This window comes from Eptesicus fuscus, chromosome 18, assembly GCF_027574615.1.
Source record: "Eptesicus fuscus isolate TK198812 chromosome 18, DD_ASM_mEF_20220401, whole genome shotgun sequence".
Taxonomy (NCBI): Eukaryota; Metazoa; Chordata; class Mammalia; order Chiroptera; family Vespertilionidae; genus Eptesicus; species Eptesicus fuscus.
The window spans coordinates 4,312,390-4,327,189 of NC_072490.1; the positions used below are offsets into that span (position 1 = coordinate 4,312,390).

A 14,800-nucleotide genomic window follows, 5' to 3' on the forward strand; every position below is an offset into this window, starting at 1 on the left:
CTACATGGATAGAACACACTTTGCTCATCGACTCATCCATCAGTTGATGGAAATTTGGGTTGTTTCTACTTTTTCAGTTATTCAGCAAAAAGTTGCTATGGACATTCATGTAGATTTTTGGAGAGACATTTTCAATTCTCTTTGGTGTGTATCTGGGAATTGCTTGCCATATGGTAACTACATGTTTAACTTTTGAGGAATTTCCAAACTTGTTTCCCCAGTCTGTTGCACTATTTTATATGTGTACCAGCAATTTCTTCACATCCTCATCAACTTTTGTTATTTTTCATCTTTTTTATTAGGATGATTTTTGTGGGTGGGGAGTGGTATCTTAAGGATACTCAGAATCTTTTCATGTGACCTTTGTCCACCTTTCTTCTTTGACCACCAGGGGGAAGCTCCTGTGTTGAGCATTTTCCCCCTGGTGGTCAGTGCATGTCATAGTGACTGGTCAACCGGTCGTTCTGGTCATTTGTTTGTAATGGTCACTTAGGTTTTTATATATATAGAATAGATTAGTGCTTTATGCTTTTTGCTCTTATGTGTAAGTTCTGATCCATTTAAAGTTAATTTTGTATTTGGTGGGAGGTAAGCATCCAACTTTGGTGTTGTCTCAGCACCATATGTTGAAAAGACCATTCTTCCTCCATTGGATGGTCTTGGCTCCTATGTGGAAAATCAGTTGGCCATAGATGTGTGGGTCTATTCCTGGGCATTATATCCTATTCCATTGATTTATATAACAGTCTGGTGCCAATTCCACCCTGCCTGGATTAATATTGCTGGTTAGTTTTGAAATTGGGAAGTTTGAGTCCTCCTATTTTGTTCTTAGTTTTTAATTTTGTTTTATCTATTCTGGGCCCCTTGAAAAATCTATGTGAATTTGAGTCAGCTTGTCAATTTCTATAAAGAAATCAGATGGAGTTCTGATGGGGATTGCATTGAATCTGTAAGTCGGTGTGGGGAGTTTTGCCACCTAAACAACATTAGATCTTTTAATCCATGAACATGGGATGTGTTTTCAATTATTCAGATCTTTTAAATTTTCTTTCAACATTTTCTAGTTTCCGGAATGACTTTTCCCTACCCTTTGTCAAATTTATTCCTAAGTGTTTTTTCTTTTTTCTATTTGATGCTCTTGTGAAGGGCATTGTTTTCTTAATTTCATTTTTAGATCATTCATTACTAGTGTAGAATTACAACTTATTTTACAAATTGATCTTGAATCCTGCAACCTTGCTAAACTCATTTATTTAGTTGTGTGTATTTCTAAGGATTTCCTATTTACAGAATTACCTTATCTGCTAACAGTGATCATTTTATTTCTTCTTTTACAATCTGGATGCATTGCATATTTTTCTGTTCGTTCAATTGCAGTTTCTGAGAAGTTTCTAATTAGCCACTTGGGAAAGAAGCATTCATCCCCATTTTTTTGGCCCCCTTATTAATCTGGATTTGTCTCAGTGGAGTATTTATTCGCAGTATTTTCTGGCCTATACGTGGTATTTCAAGAGCTGGCATCTCCCTCACTTGTTTTGGACACTAATATTTAATCATGTAATCACAGGAACTGGAGACGGTTGAGACCTCACAGTTCACTCTCTTTCCGTCTGCCAAGCCCGCTGCTGTTTTCCTATCAGTTGGCACAGATTTTTACAAAACTGGTGATTTATCCCTTTATCCCCTTACATGGTTTTAAATGCCATATTTTTGTACATATATCAGGAATATCTACTACCGAAAGTTTTATGATCATTCCATGGCCATTTCTTTCAGACGACTTCACCTCTAATAGTAAGTGGTACTTGCCAGAAGATATATACACAGAATGCCCACATCACCAGCCATTGTGGGCAGTTTAGTGCACCTGTTATTTCAATGAGCAAAACATAAATCAAACCAATAGCAGGGATGGAGATGAATAGCCCATTCAGTCCAAATTTCAGAGCCAGACTCCAAGTATCACTAGCGTCACCCTATGATTTTTTTCAACAATAAAGTGCTTTCTCAACATTTAGAAATGTATTACAGACTTTCATGGCCTTTCCCTTCTTCTAAAGAATAGGCTTTTCCCTTTGAAAGCTTCTTTCATATTCTTGAGAGACAGGGTTTGGGTAGAAGGTTTATTACATTTCAGATGCACAGCAGTAAATGGATTTAAAACATCAAAACCAATACGTAGAACATTCATCTCCCAATGTTTTTCTCCCTGAAACGCCTGTCCTCTTGCCTCTGGGCACTCATTGACCTCTTCGGTCCACTAAGAAATACCACCTCGGAATACGGCTTCAGGAGATGATTCAGATACTAGAATGTGACTTATATGTGGCACCTTCATGCAGCTTTATCATGTATTCCTGCAGGTAGAGAACATTCTGAGACAGAAAACAAAACCGACAGGCTGAAGTCTAACCACCCCCCTGAGCCCTTCGCTGCTCTCACCCTTGTCAAAGACTTCGGACACTGGGTTAAACTGCCCCCTTCCCCACAAATAACCTGTGTTCTGATTTGAAAGCCAGATAATGACGGATCCCTACTAATCCCACACAACTCAGCTGTTGGCAGTCCTTATCACACGCATGCATGCACGCACACCCCACTTTACAGAAACTTACCCTGACCTTCTTCCTTCCCCTCCATGATCTGGGCACTGTCTGTCTCCCCCACTGGATTGTAAGCCACTTCTAGGGCAGGTGCTGTAAAGTGATGAAGTGATTTTGTCACTTTGTACTAGGAAGAAAAAAAATCACCTTTCTACTTTTTTTGATAATTCTAATCACTTGTTTCATTTCTATGTTCTTCCCCAAAAGGTTTTATTGAAGTAAAGGAGGCACTTATCAAGCATAGACTAGCAAGATACCTTATTCTTTAATACACACTGTAATGCCCAACGAACATGTGATGCATATTTATGTATTCTGATTTGTGAACATATGCTAAACGGCAAGGGTGGGGAATGTCTGGCCCAAGGGCCATTTAAGGCCCTCAAAATCATTTGGTCTTGCCCTGCCAAGATATTAGGGATGAGTTAAATAAATGACCAAATATAGCAGGCTAATTTTTCAGTGGATAATTTTGTATGTCCCGTGAATGATGTTATAAATATCTAAATGGCCCTTGTCAGAAAAAAAGGTTCCCCATCTCTGTAAAGTATATACTGTAAATACTTGTTAATATCGACAACTCATTACAGTGTAGCCAATCCTAATGACCCACCACCTATGTAATCAATTAGTCAACAAATATCGTCTAACATTTCCGTTGTTTGGAAAAATGTTTACCGGGCCTACTGAGTCAACTGCTATTCCAGGTACTGAGGTCACAGTAGTGATGGAACTGATCAATTCCCACTTTCATCTCATAAAACCAGAGTCTGTTCAAGAGAGTCAGTGAATAAAGTAACTAAAAAAAAAGGTTAAATCTCAAAGGAAAATGTGAGGAATATATATCAGGCTAAATTGATAAGAGTGATGTAGGAGGGTTGCTACTGTAGATGGATGTATATTTAGATAAATATAAATACATATGCATCAACATATACACACATTTTTGTAAAAAGAAAATGTTCTGCATATATTGTTGCACAAAATAAATATGAAGGATGGGAAAGGGAATTGCAGGGGTGAAGGCATGCTTACCTGCCATTTTAATAGATGGTACCAATGCGGGTCCCACTGCAGAACTCCTTCCCCGTGTCCTTGGCAAAATAGGACACTAACTTTTCATTTTTGCCCATATGGTAGGCACAACAATGGATGTAGCATCTCTTTGCTATTTTAAGCATTACAAATAGTAGTACATATGTCTCCTTTTTTCCCCCATTGACCTTCCCTTGGCCTCTCCTACCCCCAGGCACATGTCCTCACGCCCTCACCCCCACCCCAATGTCTTAGGTCCATTGGTTATGCTTATGTGCACGCAAGTTCTTTGGTTGATCTCTTACCTTCCCCACTCCCAACCCTCCCCAGCCTTCCCGCTGTAGTTTGACAGTCTGTTTGATGATTCTCTGCCTCTGTATCTATTTTTGTTCATCGTTTTATAATGTTCTGTATTATCCATAAATGAGTGAGATTATGTGGTATTTTTCTTTCACTGACTGGCTTATTTCACTTAGCATAATGCTCTCCAGTTCCATTGATGCTATTGCAAATGGTAAGAATTCCTTCTGTTTTACAGCATTTGCTATTTTAATTTGTTAATTTTTGTGATTGTTAGTGAAGTTGAGCATTTTTTGTTGTTGCTCTGCTGACCATATTTATTTCTTCTTTTGTGACTCCTTGAATTGTCTGTTTGGATCTTTTGCCCATTACTGTTGGATTTTTATGTAATTTTATCAATGTGTGTGTGCTTTGTGTCTATGTATATAGTACAAATACACACTATTTATATACAAACTAGAGGACCGGTGTATGAAATTCGTGCACTTCGTGGGCGGGGGGCGTCCCTCAGCCCGGCCTGCACCCTTTCGCAGTCCGGAAGCCCTCGGGGGATGTCTGACTGATGGCTTAGGCCTGCTCCCTGCAGGGACATCCTTATTGCTGCCACAGAGGTGGGAGAGGCTCCCAACACCACCACTGTGCTTGCCAGCTGTGAGCCCAGCTCAGGGCTTCTGGCTGAGTGGTGCTCCCCCTGTGGGAACGCACTGACCACCAGGGGGCAGCTCCTGCATTGAGCGTCTGCCCCCTGGTGGTCAGTGCACATCATAGCGACCAGTTGTTCTGCAGTTCGGTCGATTTGCATATTAACCTTTTATTATATAGGATAATAAATACATACTAGTAAATATATACATATATAGTGTGATTACCTATGTTGATATTGACATATAGGAATATGTAATCACACAAGGATACATATACAAAATACATATAGCACCAATATTATCTCCTTCATTGTTTAATATTGTTTAATAACTTTTACTACAGAATTATTTAAATATTATATAGTTAAACTTAATTTGTATGGTGCTTGTGTTATATTCATGTGTGTGCATTTTTACTTTTATTTTTTTGATTAATCCTCACGAGAGGATATTTTTTCCATTGATTTTTAGCAAGATTGGAAGGGATGGGGAGAGAGAGAGAAAGAGAGAAACATTAATGTGAGAAAGACACATTGATCTGTTGCCTCTTGCACATGCCTCAACTGGGGCCCGGATTGGGCTTGCAACCCAGGTGATGCCCTTGACCAGGAATAGAACCCAGACACTTCGGTCCATGGGCCCATGCTCTGACCACTGAGAAAAACCAGCCAGGCTGAGTGTGTGTCTATTTTTAAATAGTCTTATTCCTATTCTAATGTTAAATAGTAATGACATATTTTCTTCTAATTTATTCAGAATTTTGCTCTTTACTTTGGAAATGTATAAACCTGCATTTACTTTCTCCCTGTTGAAGGACAGGGTTCCAGCCCAGTTATTGCCAAGCTACCCGGTTCCTTGTCCACATCCCACCCTTTCACGCCTGCACTTCTCATGGGGCTGTCATCTCTTTATTTCCATCCAATATTACATTTTCTTCATTAACCGCTTTTTATAAGTTTTGAAACACAGTAGGCAAACCTCTCTCTTCTTATCCTGTTTATCTTTTTCAAATGTTCTCTTGGTTATCCTGGCCTTTTCCCCCTTTTAAATTAAGCTTTAAGGATGATTTTGTGTTTCATGAATACCTCTAATAGGATTTTTTCATTACATCGCAGCGTATTTACAGATTAATTTGGAGGAGTGTTCTTATCTTTACAATATGGAATCATCCCATTCAGAATATGGCTTAGCTCACCTTTTATTCAAATCTTCTTTTATGTCCTTCAGTAAAATTTTATAGTATTCTTCATATAGGCATTCTACTTATTTTTATTAGGGTTATCTTTATGCATTTTATAGTTTTGTGGCTATTGTGCGGCCGATCTTATCCTCTGTAATATGTTCTATTGTTGCCAGCATACAATGAGGCTGTGGAAAATTGCCTCATGGCTATTTTCTGTATATAACGGAATCATTTCACTCCTTTAGAATATTCATATGATTTATGCCTTATTATTTATTCCTAATACTTATGTATCTTCCTATTTCTTGGATTGGTGGATTGACCAAAGGCCCAGGACAATGTTGATTAACAATCTGATAGGGAATTCTCTTTTCTTTTTACTGATTTTAAAAGAATGCTTCCAATATTTCTCCACTAAACGCGATGCTTTTTCTGTAGTTTTCTGGAAGATAAAATACATTAAATTGAGGAAGTTCCCATTTATTTCTAGCTCCCTGAGAGTTTTATGTATTAAATTTTTAATTGGAATGTGGTGGAACATTTTATAAAACAGCTTTTGAACATAAAATCATCATGTGTTTTATCATCTGTAGTCATTGGATGTAGCACATTCGCCTTGTGTGTTTTCTCTGGCTGCACAGGCCCTGCCATGCCTTGGACAGGACGCACTCGGCGATGCCGTATTGCTATTTTCAGACTCGGCTGCAGTGTATTTGCTAATATTTTAATTAGGATATTTGCATGCTGTTCATTAGTGAGATTGGCCTAAACTTTTATTTGTTCTGCTGTCCTTGCTCAGTTTTGTCTACTGGTAGATTATTCTTAATTGTTTCTATAAAATAAACTTAGGAGAATTGCATCTTTTTTTTTTTTTTTTTTTAACCCTAACCCTAACCCTAGAGAATTGCATCTTCATTTGTTATTTAGGCTGTTTATATACTGTGGGGATTAAAACCTGTTTTTAAAATATTTTAGATAAATTATTTAGATTTGACACAATTTTCAGGAGGACATGTTAGTATGTATTTTCACTTTTTTATTCACTATTGATCAACTTACGTTATCTTTAGGTTTTTCAGCCATTTTTATAACATATATTCTCAGTCAAGTATTTCTTCCAAGTTTACAAATTTGTTATAAATACTAGGTTATACTATCTTTGCCACAGCTCATATTCTTTGTAATATGTTTTTGGATTCCTCCTCTAATCATGTGTGCCCACTTCTGCACTCCTTATACTTTTTGTACCTTGCTTCTTTTTATCTTGAAAAAGACTTGCTCACATTTCTACTGTCTTAGAAATAAAATTCAGACAGGCCTTGGTCTGTTGATCTTCCTTCCTTAGTTGGATCATTTGCTCCCAGGGACCCATGTCTGTCTTCACGGAAGTTACCTTGGAGTAGACAGTTCAGTCTCAGGCTTTTTCACTCTAAGGACTCCACATGATTATATTCTCAGACAGTTTTTTGATGGGGGCAGAAGAAAATGTTCCCTTTCAAAACCCTTTTTCCCCTTTCTACTTTCAGAAGGCCGTCTTCGGTCTAATCATCTCTTTCTTTCAGAGCCTCAGACCCCATTGGGTGATTTCGCCCTGTTCCTCCCTGACTCTCCGGCCTTGGTGGGCAAATCACTGGGGTCCTGTGTACAAAACATGTGACAACTTAGCCAAATATTTGCAACCACCTACAGTGTTCCTTAAAGCGTCAGCTTCAGTATAGGGTCTACAATGACCTTGACACAGATAACTTTAGGTTTTAGATTTTTTTTTTTAAATAATACCCCATTCCTTATATCACATTTCTCTCTTTTTATTTTTTGAGAGAGAAGGAATCCAGTATTCTTTTTAAAAATGTTTTTTAAATTGAATTTTAGATAGGAAAGGAGAAGGAGAGAGAAATCAAAACATTGATGAGAGAGAATCATTGGTCAGCTGCCTCCTGTATGTTCTCTGCTGGGGATCGAGCTCACAACCCAGACATATGCCCTGACCTGGAATTGAACCCTTGACCTTCTGATGCATAGGTAGATGCTCAACCACTGAGCCATGCAGGCCAGGCCATATCACATTTCTGTAGCCTCTGTTGAGGGTCATTGCTTCACAGTGAACATAAAGCAGGCCAAACCCTAGGGCCCAGTCCTTGCCCTGTGTTTAAGGGCCTGGAATGCAACCATGGGATGCCTCCGCATCTTCCTCTCACTGTGTATTTCCTTCCTCCTCTCCCCTCCCTCACTCCTTGACAGTGTGTATAGAGGTCAGCTCACAAAAGGGTGATGAGTGATAGTCATGGGTGGAGAGGGTCCCCGTGCACCTCTCCTGCCTTACCTGTAGCCCACCGTGGGCTAGCCGGGAGCCCTAAACAGGCCAGCTTCTTACCTACAGTGACCTGTGCGAATAATCTCCTGGAAGGAGACTTTAATCCACCTCTGCATATAAAGCAGCACCACTAGGGAGAAATAATTTAAGACTGAGACATTCGGGATACACGCCATAATTTATTTTTACACCATAATCTTTGTTCAGACCACTGCAGCCGCCTCCTCAGAAAGAACGTATCAATTATGAGCAAGAAAGGAGGGAGTATGTGTCTTTTCTGCTTGTTGCTTGCTTGTGTGCACACACTGATAATAGATACTTTGTTGGTTCAAATCCCAGCAAGCTGTGAACCATGAAGAAAAATGAGCAATAAATAGAAGTCTCTTCTTCTTTAATAAAATGTCCTCATGTCACAGTCCAGAGAATGCCTCGCAATTGCAATGAGCTCATTGAAATGGAGATACCATGTGAGTTCTTTAAATTAATATTTTGGAATGCCTTGAAAAATGTCACATATCCAGGTTCAGAAAATGTAAATGGTGACTTACAAAGTGAAATGATTCAACTGTTCATAATTAAATCATACTTCAGATATTTATGGCAAAGCCCTTGTAACACATATTAATAATAACAGTTAACATTTATTGAGTACTTCCTATTGGGAGCCATTTCCCTGAGTATTCTAGACATATTAATATATTGAGAACTAACATTAATCCAATAATACCAACTTTGGAAATGGGCTCTCGCAGTTCTCAGCAGCCAGAGAATCCTCCAGCAAGTCCTTGCAGTGTTCTAGTTGGAACTTGAGACTGGAGTGTGGAGGGGATACGCACGGGTGGGAATGGCGCTGGCCACCCCGTCTCTCGAGGGTCTCAACACCACGAACATAGTGGTAGCAGTCTTGTTTATGACTGAGTACCCTGGTACTTGGCCCAGAGCTGGTGCTCAGCAGATTAAAATGGAATTGCTCAGCCGGTATGGCTCAGTGGTTGAACGTTGACCCATGAACCTGGAGGTAATGGTTCAATTCCTGGTGAGGCACATGCCCTGGTTGAAGGCTGGATCCCCACGGGGGGGACCTCAAGGGGCAGCTGATCAATGAGTCTCTCTCACCATTGATGTTTCAGTCTCTCTCCCTCTCCTGTCCTCTCTGAAATCAATAAAAAACATATTTTAAAAAGTGGCAGAATACATAATAGGGCTAATGGATAATAATTGTATTTTCATAATACAGAGTTTAGTTAGTGAGGGTGGTTTGGATGTTTAGCTTTACTTAGACCAGTGGTCGGCAAACTCATTAGTCAACAGAGCCAAATACCAACAGTACAACAATTGAAATTTCTTTTGAGAGCCAAATTTTTTAAACTTAAACTTCTTCTAACGCCACTTCTTGAAAATAGACTCGCCCGGGCCGTGGTATTTTGTGGAAGAGCCACACTTAAGGGACCAAAGAGCTGCATGTTGCTCGCGAGCCGCAGTTTGCTGACCACGGACTTAGACCCTGTTTTCCAGAGGAGAATCGGACAGTTCAACTCTAAGACATAAGAGCCAGATTGACGACACAACTAGAGTTGGACCCAGTGATGACTCATTGAAGTTACCCATCCACATCAGGCTCCTAGAGCTGCTATAAAAAGTATCACACACTGAGTGGCTTAAACAGTGAGGATGTGTGCTCTCAGGGTTCTGGAAGCTATCTGTCCAAAATGAGGTCGGCAGGGTCGGGCTCCCGCTGAAACCACGAAGGAAGTCTTTCCCTACCTCATCTGGCTTCCGATGGTGTCAGGACACGCTTAGTGTTCCTCAGCTGGAAGCTGCCTACTCACATCTCTGCTTTAGTCATCAGGCGTGTTCTCCCAGGGGTGTCTCATTCTGAGGACATGTGTCATGTCGGATTGGGGGCCTCACTGGACGCCACTGTGATCTCACCTTCACTTCTGTAAAGGTCCTATTTCCAAATAAGGTCATCCTCAGATGTGCCATGGTTAGGGCTAGGGCTTCAACATACCTTTTTCGGAGTTCACAGTTCCACCCAAACAATAACCTTGAAGTTAACGTCTGTGGAAGACCTTCTTACACAGTAAAATGGAGTGTTGTTTTCACATCTCAAATAGATCTTCCAAGTCAATGAAAAAAAGCATGTGTTTCAGGAATGAGGAATGGAACCGCTCTTGGGACTCCACACCATCTAGGCTGGCGCACACTGGTGGTCGTAGTGGCCAGCAGGGAGTCTGGCCTGGGCAGAGATCAGCTTCAGAGGGAGAGTACAGAGAATGTGTGGGAAGAGGGCAACATTCAAGGGCAATGTCTAGACCTCCCTGTGGCCTCATTAAAGTGACAACTCCAAGGCTTTCCCAGAAAAAAAAAAATCTGTATTCCTAAATCCCCGCCACTGCGCACCAGGTTTGCAGGACTTGGACATAAGAATAATTCTCCAAAAGCATGGTCTCTGCTCAGGACAATGTGTAGACACCTGCTCCATACTTGGGAAACAAACATTGACCCTTGGATTTCCTGCTTTCGTCAGGGGTTTTCCATCCTCACATGTAATTTCTATAAAACCTGACAATAGAAGATAATTGTTTTGTACTTCCCTGCTAAGAATTGTGGTGTCACTTTGTACAATAGCAAGGTGTTTGATCAGCATCTCAGGTTCTCGGAGACTACAGTGTGAGCCTTCAGGTAAGAAATGCTCCATGTGAAAGGGACATACCTCTGTTCACAATGCCCAAGGCCATTCTCCTTCCATGTGACCACTGCCAGGCTCCGAGTTTCCCTGTAACTGTGGTTTTCAGGCCTTTGGCATGGCCTCCGCTTATCTAAATCATTAACCACAATGTTCACAACATTATTAATGTGTGATGGGAAGGATGGAGCCGTGAGGAAAACCACCTGTAGCTGAGAGTCAGGATTTAGGTTTTGTTTGTTGGATAACTGAGACTTGTTCGGGTCGGATGGCTAACAGCTGTTCTCATGCATTTATTTTTCTACATTAGAGGAACCAAGCAACCAGAGATAAATTTAGAGATAAAAATAAATCCTGTAATATTTTACATTTTCAACTATTACAATAGTTCAAAAGTAATTATAAAAATAAATACTATCATATTTGAACAAAATTTTGTATGCAAGTTGAATGAGTTATTTGAAAACAAAATTTCTTAATGTACACAACTGTGCTTTACCCATCAAAAGCCCCAGAATGCCTGTAGAAAAGAAATAATCCTTACTAAGACTATGCTGTAGCATTACATTTAGAAAGAAACATATAATCTCCACTGTCTAAGAAACAAAACTGAGGTTAATAAGCAAAGACAGAGAGGTGGAGTATGTTTTTTATCAAAAAATAGTGTCCCGGTGCACGGATTTGTGCACATTGAAAGGAAATTAATTAGAAGAAATACTTAAATATCGCTATTTAAGTGGAGGCTAGTCGCTAGGGAGAGGAAGCTGGGTGTTGGTATGTGATGTCATTATCTGGCACCACAGCAACCGTTTCAGGGCTGGGCTGGGCCATGGGCCACATTTTGCGCCATAGGTTGGCTGTGATTTGGTGGGGTGTCGCTCCAGGGTGGTGGTGGGGCCTGTGTCCCACTTGGGGGAAGCTGAGTGTTGGTTTGTCAGCATCAGGTCTGTGGTGCCGTTTATTTTTAAATGGCCAGTGCGTATCATGGCAGCTCTTGCATTGAGCATTTGCCCCCTGGCAGTCAGTGCACGTCATAGCTACTGGTCAGAGGAAGGACGGACATTTAGCCTTTTATATATAGACTAGAGGTCTGGTGCACAAAATTCGTGCATGGGGCAGGGGGGGGGGGGGGAGAGGAAGGTGTGTGTCCCTCAGCCCAGCCTGCACCCTCTTCAATCGGGCCTAAACAGGCAGTCAGACATCCCTCTCACAATCCAAGACTGCTGGCTCCCAACCACTCACCTGCCTGCCTGCCTAATTGCCCCTAACCACTTCTGCCTGCCAGCCTGATCACCCCCTAACCACTCCCCTGCCAGCCTGATCAATGCCTAACTGCTCCCCTGCTGGTCTGATTGCCCCTAACGGCCCTCCCCTGCCAGTCTGGTCACCCCTAACTGCCCTCCCCTGCTGACCTTGTCACCCCTAACTGCCCTCCCCTGCAGGCCTGGTCGCCCCCAACTGCCCTTCCCTGCCGGCTATCTTGTGGCAGCCATCTTGTGTCCACATGGGGGTGGCCATCTTGTGTGTTGGAGTGATGGCCAATTTGCATATTACCTCTTTATTGTATAGGATAGATATAATAAAAAAAAAAATTCCCTGATTTATTTTTAAATATTTTATCTACTATCCCCCCTAAAGAATTTATATCTCATAAATTATATAATATAGAAAGAAGTCTCATTTCATCCTTGACCCCACAGATAACCACTGGAATAGTTAGGTATTTCTTTTCCAGGGTTACGTATGCATGTGTCATTGTGTAATTCAGGATGTATTTTTTAGGTGTATTCTTGTATCTATTTCCCCAGATGTAGATCATAGTAGAAATACTGTTTGAAATTGTAACTTTCTGTGTAACAATGCGTCCTGCCTCTCTTTCTACGTAGGCACTCAGAAGGAAAATTTTGTAACTTGATCCTCCACTGAAAATATTATACAACATTCAGCTAGTTATGTTACTCTCCTGAACTTTTTTATGTCTCACCACAAGAAACAGGTTTTCTTGCCACATGGTGGGGAGGTGGCACATACGTTTTGCTAGCAGCTGCAAATGGGAGCTGTTTTGTTTCAACATCAGAGCTGATTGAGTCATTCCACCTGTTCCTGGGGGAGGTCCAGTTGGCGGTGACGGCTGTGAATCACCATTGCCCATCACGGCTCTGCTGCATCCCTCGAGGCTTGTTCTTTTCAACTCATTAACGCAAGAACCAGGACAACAAAGCGGGTTCAAAGAAAAGGGAATTGGGAAATGGGATTTATATACTCTGTGGGAGGAAGAGGGGAAAAAAGACAACTAACATATAAGTAAGTTAATGTCCACCAGGCCCAAAACCAGCAAACCAACAAACCATAACTTCTGGGTGGATCACTGTTACTAGTGAGTTTCCAGAATGATAGATTCTGGGCCCTAACCACCTGGGTAGAGTTCCCTTCCCCAGAGCAGCAGGTGCACTGCAGGTGTGACTCCTAGGATGATGCCGTGGGAAGGCTCCTGGTTGTCCTGCATTTCCCTAAGCTTTGGGTATTTTTCCTTCCCACCATTAGTTTAATGTGTTTTTCTGAGGAAGGGTGTCTACTTATCTTGGTAACATTAATTGGAAATTATAGTTATTACAGTTTTTATTCCCGTAGGTATAAGGCCTAGCTTAGGAAATGTGATACAAGTTTTCTTGGAACCTGGCTGCATAATATTTCATCTGTGGATGTGCCACATCCTAAGAAACAAAGGTGCTGCTTACGGACATTTAGGTGATTTCTAGTATCCCACCCTTTTCATTAACTCTCAGTAATCAACGTCCTTCTTTTTAGCTTTGCACAACTGAACATACACATTCACAGTATGAATCCTTGACATGGGATCACTGCTTCGTAAGTTACATAAAGTTGAGTATTCTAAACGCAATTGCCTAATTTTTCTCTCTAAAAGCGTATTGTGGCACTCACAGTGAATCAGACTATATTTAAGCAGAGGGCCATTTGGACCATCTGTTTTATTGTTTTCATCTGTATACCTTTATATATACTCACCCGTTGGCTGTCTTAAGATCTATGGACATTATTAAGCTACTTGAGCAGGAAGAACAATAAGAAATGAAGTTGGTGAGCCCCAGGGAGTCTAGGAAAAGTTTTCAAAAAAACACACAAACACAACAAAACAAAAACCAATAAATGAACAATACATCTATATAGAAAGCCATGGAGATTTCCAGAAATACTGCAGACATTTTAGCCAGGTAATTACAGTAGTAATTTGGTATTTGAAACTTATAAAAAGGAAAAAAATCAACCCCTCCTTTAATGTAATAGCCTAAATCAGTGGTCGGCAAACTCATTAGTCAACAGAGCCAAATATCAACAGTACAGCGATTGTAATTTCTTTTGAGAGCCAAAAACCGACTTCTGCGCATGGGCCACGAAGTTTCAGTCGCACTGTTCGTGCGTGCCCGCACGTGGTATTTTGTGGAAGAGCCACACTCAAGGGGCCAAAGAGCCGCATGTGTCTTCTGAGTCGCGGTTTGCTGACCACTGGCCTAAATGAAGACAGATATGCCTTAGTGCGGGGTTAATACTGAAAGGAGGAAAGTGTTACAGATTTTTTTCAGTCATTGAGTCATTCAACAAACACTTGGCTTCTGACCCCGAAGGAAGGTCTCTGCCTGGCCATGGAGAAATAGGCAGACAGGACAGGTACTAAACTAGAATAGGAGGTGAGGTGTTAATGTTATAGATTGAAAGAGACAGCAAAATAAAGAGACAGAAAAGTTCAGTTTCCTGTAAAGAAGAGGAAGTGGAAGATGAAGAGAAAAGAAATGGGTCTCCAGAGGAAGAGGGAGCCCAACAATGTCTGAAGTCTGCAGAAGAAAAGCATCCACCAGGAGTGGACGTGGAAGGAGTGACTGAAGGACCTTCAGAATGAATGACTAATATTCATGATTCAGTGTTCAGTTTCCAGTAGCCTACAGTCTTTAGAAAGGCTGGTGTGGCCAGGCCACAGGTGTGGCTGAGCTAGAACAGAGAACAGGACAACCAGGT

At 41.0% G+C, this 14,800-nt stretch overlaps 1 long non-coding RNA gene across 2 annotated transcripts in view; it reads right to left on the minus strand.

The window, feature by feature from the left end:
- Positions 1 to 2,146: 2,146 nt before the first annotated feature.
- LOC129152165 (uncharacterized) overlaps positions 2,147 to 14,800 on the minus strand; it is a 28,513-nt gene continuing 15,859 nt past the window's right edge. Inside the window, exons 3-4 of one of the 2 annotated variants that reach the window (XR_008558900.1) lie at positions 2,616 to 2,696; positions 2,147 to 2,357 (exon numbers count right to left, since the gene is read on the minus strand). This is a non-coding gene — a long non-coding RNA (uncharacterized LOC129152165). Of the gene's footprint in view, positions 2,376 to 2,615; positions 2,697 to 14,800 lie in introns of both variants that reach the window. The other variant, XR_008558901.1, reaches the window with a different exon arrangement.